Below are 8,113 nucleotides of genomic sequence, written 5' to 3' on the forward strand. Positions count from 1 at the left end.
CCACCGAGACCACTCGAGACGAGATGCAAAACGTTCTATTATCAACCCGATCGCAAGGACTGAGAGTGAGAGGAGCCCTCAGCCAACATTACGGGATATTCTCCGCCTCTCGGCCGACACGCTGTATGCCGGGCGCTGCATGCGTAAGTTACGCATGCAGCGTAAGTTACAGCGTAAGTTACGCAAGCGGCTTTTTCGTTTCAATATTGTCTTAAAAATATTTCTACGAACAGTGCAAGGCTGCAAGCTTTCCGGGTGTTTTTTATAATGTGTGTGTGTTGTGTTGTAAGTTGTTGTAACTTGTAGCCTGTAGTCGTTTTAATAAACGAGGTTGAGCGCAATGAGCGGTGATCTGAATACTGAATAGTGATCTACAACTCACAACGCGTTGCACTGCAGCGCGACCTATGCATGAAGCCTCGCCTCGGTTTATATTTCGTCATGAGAAGAACCGCCACCTACCTGACGTTACGTCCACCTTATGTGATCATGTCATGTAGGCTATAATAAAAACGATCATGTGTAAATCCTTTGTTGTATACGTGCATGCCTCATTGTTGGTTCACATTACACTACTACCGATTTATTTACTAAAAGGCTCAAACAGGCAGCAGCAACCAAAACCAACTATTGTTTTAATTTGAAGGTGAGCCATAGCCATCTGAAAGGTATTGGTCGGAAACTGTCAAACTGACAGACAGTGAGTGAGACAGGAGCCCAATTCTAAAAATGCCCTCTCAATCAATAGTTATCAAACGTTTTTTTGCCAAGGAATCAAGGTCGTCTATAATTTGGCTGTAGACCCCCCCTGAAAATATTTTGAGACAGAGAGGGAGACAAAGGGTTGGAGGGAATGAGGACAGAAAGGAGGAATGTGTACTATATGGCTCAGCAGCTCTAGAGAGTCACCCTGTACTCTCAGACTCAGGTTTGAATTCAGGGCATTTGTTGTGTGAAATGATGATCCTACTGCTCACACACACAGAGAGAGAGAGAGAGATCACTAATTGTTATTTGCCAGTTCTAAACCAATGTTCTAAATCCTAATTTTTCTGAAACACTTTAAATGTTGTTTTTTTGTGGTTAACTTCAAATAAATGTTGGTTGAGAGGACAGTTGTTTTGATGCGTATTATTATGCTTGATATTTAAAATAAATATTTGAATGAATCATGCTGTGTAGACAAGTATACCTAATTTTGAGCTGTTCCAAAGTAAGTAAAATCTATTTGCAGTGTTTCAGATCAAGATTGTTATCTGTACCTATCAAATAAGAGGGAAAAATGGTCTTGGTCTCGGTCTCGGTCTCGACCTGCTAGGTCTTGGTCTTGGTCTCGGCCCCCTAGGCTCGCAGCGGTCTTGGTCTCGGTCTCGGTCTCGACCTGCTAGGTCTTGGTCTTGGTCTTGGTCTCGGCCCCCTAGGCTCGCAGCGGTCTTGGTCTCGGTATCGGTCTCGACCTGCTAGGTCTTGGTCTTGGTCTTGGTCTCGGCCCCCTAGGCTCGCAGCGGTCTTGGTCTCGGTATCGGTCTCGACCTGCTAGGTCTTGGCCTTGTCTTGGTCTCGCTTTAGGTGGTCTCGACTACAACACTACTGGCTATTGCCCGGGCTTGTGGCCCGGCCAATAGCCAGTACCATTTGTGCAGTGTTTGTTAGCAACTACTACTAGCCAACAGCCAGTGGAATGTGGTGACGTGATGGTGCTGGATATACGCTGGGCAGCTACATTACACGCGATCACTCATTGGTGGTGTCATTCTAACGTCGCCATATTATTTTATCGTGATACTAATTATACAAACATCTATTTGTATGCCACGATGCCACGATTCGGCCCACAAAGACACAGTACAATACATTCATTTGATCAGATGTTTTTGTTAGCTACGTCGATCACCTATAGTACCGACCCTTGTTATATATTCTCCGACTATGCATGTCACGATGACTAAACCAGTTAGATCTATCCATATATGGTTCTACCACATCTATCTGATATCAGCACTAGGTCGGCTCGGGCCAAATATAGGGATCGTCTTACTAGACATGTCATATTAGGGCATTTTCGAATACAATAAAATTACCTTTTAGCGAAGGCATCAGCCTTGGTGGTAACTCCGGTGGGGAGAAGAAAAAACATTGCACACGTGTAATCCGCGAGGGTGGATGTTGCAGCCCGGCCAACGGTCTGGGACTGGAGAATGCCACTGGACACGGATGGATCATTTTTCAGATTGTTTTTTTTGCGGCGACTGCAAACCTGGCTGAAAAACTCTTCCTCCAGTGCCCACCTCGGAGGAGTCAACCAACCCCCCTGTTCACTGGGGGCTGGGCGTCAGTTTCCAATAGGAAAGCATACACGTGTGTCACGTGACACGGGAATTCTGGGAAATGTAGTTGATATTTATGCTCAATACTATATACAGAGGTGCGGACCGAATTAATATATTGGTATTAATAAAAAAAGAGAACTACGGAAAATCACGTACAGGGCAGAAAAGACTAATGCAAAACTCCACGTGTTTTCCAGTAGTAATCTGTCTAAGGGTTAAAGAAACTGTTAACTGGTTAATATGTATACCGTCACATTAAAAGCGTAATTTTGTTTACCCGGACAGCGCTGGTTGGCAGGTATCAATACACTTGTATACCGACATGTTTGTGCCAGTGTGGGTGATTACATTTATTTCTTGATCGCCTCTTGTCTTGATTGTATAAACATGACGTCATGGGCCGCTATGTTCGATAACAGGCTTGATAAGCTTATTGATACCGGGTACTCAATAAGCCCAAAGCTTATTGATACCGGGTACTCAATAAGCCCAAAGCTTATTGATACCGGGCGGGTACTCAATAAGCCCAAAGCTTATTGATACCGGGTACTCAATAAGCTTGTTATTGGGTTTTGTCGGGTATCGGTTATCGAGCTACATCTCTAATTGTACCCTAGATAAACTGCTATAATACAGAATGTAACTATTTTATTTTATTTATTTTTTTTATTTTTTTGCAAGGTGGACACGTTTAGGTTATTTTGCATAGGGTCACTGTTTCTGCCACTTGTAAACAAGTGTAGTGCTTTATTGGGTCGTCCACTCGCAGTTTGTATTGAGTTGTGCTTGAAATGTACTGTAATTCTGCAAACTGTTAATAAATAATTCAATCAATCAATCAATCAATCAATAGACATTCGATCCAGTACTGAGGTCCAGTCATGCTTTCCTTTTGTTGTTGTAAATAGAACCTTTGACCCTAATTAAATTGTGTCCCATTATAACAATCCACAAAATCGAAACAACATATTTATTTTTATGATGGTGTTGCTGTTATTTTGGTTGGTTTAGCAGCCATCCCTCAGTGGTTAGAATGTTGTGTTTGGTAGACCAGGGGTGGAGAGGGCCACTATATCTCCACACTCACTCCAGAGGGCCACTATATCTCCACACTCACTCCAGAGGGCCACTATATCTCCACACTCACTCCAGAGGGCCACTATATCTCCACACTCACTCCAGAGGGCCACTATATCTCCACACTCACTCCAGAGGGCCACTATATCTCCACACTCACTCCAGTGAGTGTGGTGGAGCGATGAAAAACGCGCATCGTCGCGTTTCGGCAATTCTAGCGATGAAAAACGCGCATCGTCGCGTTTTGGCATTTCTAGCGATGAAAAAAGCGCGTCGTGGCGGTTTGACCTTTCTAGCGATGAAAAAAGCGCATCGTGGCGTTTTGGCCTTTCTAGCGATGAAAAAAGCGCATCGTCGCGTTCAAAAAACCCCACAGTACCCCTGAAATGCATAGAAAACTGCTTTTTTTGGCACAGCCAATAAAAAAATTGGGGGTTCAAAAAACCCCACAGTACCCCTGAAATGCATAGAAAACTGCTTTTTTTGGCACAGCCAATAAAAAAATTGGGGGTTCAAAAAACCCCACAGTACCCCTGAAATGCATAGAAAACTGCTTTTTTTGGCACAGCCAATAAAAAAATTGGGGGTTCAAAAACCCCCACAGTACCCCTGAAATGCATAGAAAACTGCTTTTTTTTGGCACAGCCAATAAAAAAATTGGGGGTTCAAAAAACCCCACAGTACCCCTGAAATGCATAGAAAACTGCTTTTTTTGGCACAGCCAATAAAAAAATTGGGGGTTAAAAAAACCCCACAGTACCCCTGAAATGCATAGAAAACTGCTTTTTTTTGGCACAGCCAATAAAAAAATTGGGGGTTCAAAAAACCCCACAGTACCCCTGAAATGCATAGAAAACTGCTTTTTTTTGGCACAGCCACTAAAAAAATTGGGGGTTCAAAAAACCCCACAGTACCCCTGAAATGCATAGAAAACTGCTTTTTTTTGGCACAGCCAATACAAAAATTGGGGGTTCAAAAAACCCCACAGTACCCCTGAAATGCATAGAAAACTGCTTTTTTTGGCACAGCCAATAAAAAAATTGGGGGTTCAAAAAACCCCACAGTACCCCTGAAATGCATAGAAAACTGCTTTTTTTGGCACAGCCAATAAAAAAATTGGGGGTTCAAAAAACCCCACAGTACCCCTGAAATGCATAGAAAACTGCTTTTTTTGGCACAGCCAATAAAAAAATTGGGGGTTCAAAAAACCCCACAGTACCCCTGAAATGCATAGAAAACTGCTTTTTTTTGGCACAGCCAATAAAAAAATTGGGGGTTCAAAAAACCCCACAGTACCCCTGAAATGCATAGAAAACTGCTTTTTTTGGCACAGCCAATAAAAAAATTGGGGGTTCAAAAAACCCCACAGTACCCCTGAAATGCATAGAAAACTGCTTTTTTTTGGCACAGCCAATAAAAAAATTGGGGGTTCAAAAAACCCCACAGTACCCCTGAAATGCATAGAAAACTGCTTTTTTTTGGCCAAAACGCTAGAAAGGTCAAAGGTCAAAAGGTCAAAGGTCAAAAGGTCAAAAGGTCAAAGGTCAAAAGGTCAAAAGGTCAAAGGTCAAATCGCTAGAAAGGTCAAAAAAATTGGCGGTTCAAAAAACCCCACAGTACCCCTGAAATGCATAGAAAACTGCTTTTTTTTGGCACAGCCAATAAAAAAATTGGGGGTTCAAAAAACCCCACAGTACCCCTGCAATGCATAGAAAACTGCTTTTTTTTGGCACAGCCAATACAAAAATTGGGGGTTCAAAAAACCCCACAGTACCCCTGAAATGCATAGAAAACTGCTTTTTTTTGGCACAGCCAATAAAAAAATTGGGGGTTCAAAAAACCCCACAGTACCCCTGAAATGCATAGAAAACTGCTTTTTTTGGCACAGCCAATACAAAAATTGGGGGTTCAAAAAACCCCACAGTACCCCTGAAATGCATAGAAAACTGCTTTTTTTTGGCACAGCCAATAAAAAACTTGGGGGTTCAAAAAACCCCACAGTACCCCTGAAATGCATAGAAAACTGATTTTTTTTGGCCAAAACGCTAGAAAGGTCAAAGGTCAAAAGGTCAAAGGTCAAAAGGTCAAAGGTCAAAGGTCAAAAGGTCAAAGATCAAATCGCTAGAAAGGTCAAAAAAATTCGGGGTTCAAAAAACCCCACAGTACCCCTGAAATGCATAGAAAACTGCTTTTTTTTGGCACAGCCAATAAAAAAATTGGGGGTTCAAAAAACCCCACAGTACCCCTGAAATGCATAGAAAACTGCTTTTTTTTGGCACAGCCAATAAAAAAATTGGGGGTTCAAAAAACCCCACAGTACCCCTGAAATGCATAGAAAACTGCTTTTTTTTGGCACAGCCAATAAAAAAATTGGGGGTTCAAAAAACCCCACAGTACCCCTGAAATGCATAGAAAACTGCTTTTTTTGGCACAGCCAATAAAAAAATTGGGGGTTCAAAAAACCCCACAGTACCCCTGAAATGCATAGAAAACTGCTTTTTTTTGGCACAGCCAATAAAAAATTTGGGGGTTCAAAAAACCCCACAGTACCCCTGAAATGCATAGAAAACTGCTTTTTTTTGGCACAGCTAATAAAAAAATTGGGGGTTCAAAAAACCCCACAGTACCCCTGAAATGCATAGAAAACTGCTTTTTTTGGCACAGCCAATACAAAAATTGGGGGTTCAAAAAACCCCACAGTACCCCTGAAATGCATAGAAAACTGCTTTTTTTGGCACAGCCAATACAAAAATTGGGGGTTCAAAAAACCCCACAGTACCCCTGAAATGCATAGAAAACTGTTTTTTTTTGGCACAGCCAATAAAAAGATTGGGGGTTCAAAAAACCCCACAGTACCCCTGAAATGCATAGAAAACTGCTTTTTTTGGCACAGCCAATAAAAAAATTGGGGGTTAAAAAAAACCCACAGTACCCCTGAAATGCATAGAAAACTGCTTTTTTTTTGCACAGCCAATAAAAAAAATTGGGGGTTCAAAAAACCCCACAGTACCCCTGAAATGCATAGAAAACTGCTTTTTTTTGGCACAGCCACTAAAAAAATTGGGGGTTCAAAAAACCCCACAGTACCCCTGAAATGCATAGAAAACTGCTTTTTTTTGGCACAGCCAATACAAAAATTGGGGGTTCAAAAAACCCCACAGTACCCCTGAAATGCATAGAAAACTGCTTTTTTTGGCACAGCCAATAAAAAAATTGGGGGTTCAAAAAACCCCACAGTACCCCTGAAATGCATAGAAAACTGCTTTTTTTTTGGCACAGCCAATACAAAAATTGGGGGTTCAAAAAACCCCACAGTACCCCTGAAATGCATAGAAAACTGCTTTTTTTTGGCACAGCCAATAAAAAAATTGGGGGTTCAAAAAACCCCACAGTACCCCTGAAATGCATAGAAAACTGCTTTTTTTGGCACAGCCAATAAAAAAATTGGGGGTTCAAAAAACCCCACAGTACCCCTGAAATGCATAGAAAACTGCTTTTTTTGGGCACAGCCAATAAAAAAGATTGGGGGTTAAAAAAACCCCACAGTACCCCTGAAATGCATAGAAAACTGCTTTTTTTGGCACAGCCAATAAAAAAATTGGGGGTTCAAAAAACCCCACAGTACCCCTGAAATGCATAGAAAACTGCTTTTTTTTGGCACAGCCAATAAAAAAATTGGGGGTTCAAAAAACCCCACAGTACCCCTGAAATGCATAGAAAACTGCTTTTTTTGGCACAGCCAATAAAAAAATTGGGGGTTCAAAAAACCCCACAGTACCCCTGAAATGCATAGAAAACTGCTTTTTTTTGGCACAGCCAATAAAAAAATTGGGGGTTCAAAAAACCCCACAGTACCCCTGAAATGCATAGAAAACTGCTTTTTTTTGGCACAGCCAATACAAAAATTGGGGGTTCAAAAAACCCCACAGTACCCCTGAAATGCATAGAAAACTGCTTTTTTTTGGCACAGCCAATAAAAAAATTGGGGGTTCAAAAAACCCCACAGTACCCCTGAAATGCATAGAAAACTGCTTTTTTTGGCACAGCCAATAAAAAGAATTGGGGGTTCAAAAAACCCCACAGTACCCCTGAAATGCATAGAAAACTGCTTTTTTTGGCACAGCCAATAAAAAAATTGGGGGTTCAAAAAACCCCACAGTACCCCTGAAATGCATAGAAAACTGCTTTTTTTGGCACAGCCAATAAAAAAATTGGGGGTTCAAAAAACCCCACAGTACCCCTGAAATGCATAGAAAACTGCTTTTTTTTGGCACAGCCAATAAAAAAATTGGGGGTTCAAAAAACCCCACAGTACCCCTGAAATGCATAGAAAACTGCTTTTTTTTGGCACAGCCAATAAAAAAATTGGGGGTTCAAAAAACCCCACAGTACCCCTGAAATGCATAGAAAACTGCTTTTTTTTGGCATAGCCAATAAAAAAATTGGGGGTTCAAAAAACCCCACAGTACCCCTGAAATGCATAGAAAACTCCTTTTTTTTGGCACAGCCAATAAAAAAATTGGGGGTTCAAAAGGTCAAAGGTCAAAAGGTCAAAGGTCAAATCGCTAGAAAGGTCAAAAAAATTGGGGGTTCAAAAAACCCCACAGTACCCCTGAAATGCATAGAAAACTGCTTTTTTTTGGCACAGCCAATACAAAAATTGGGGGTTCAAAAAACCCCACAGTACCCCTGAAATGCATAGAAAA

The sequence above is a fragment of the Electrona antarctica genome (genome assembly GCF_951216825.1).
Source record: "Electrona antarctica genome assembly, contig: scaffold_80, whole genome shotgun sequence".
Classification (NCBI taxonomy): Eukaryota; Metazoa; Chordata; class Actinopteri; order Myctophiformes; family Myctophidae; genus Electrona; species Electrona antarctica.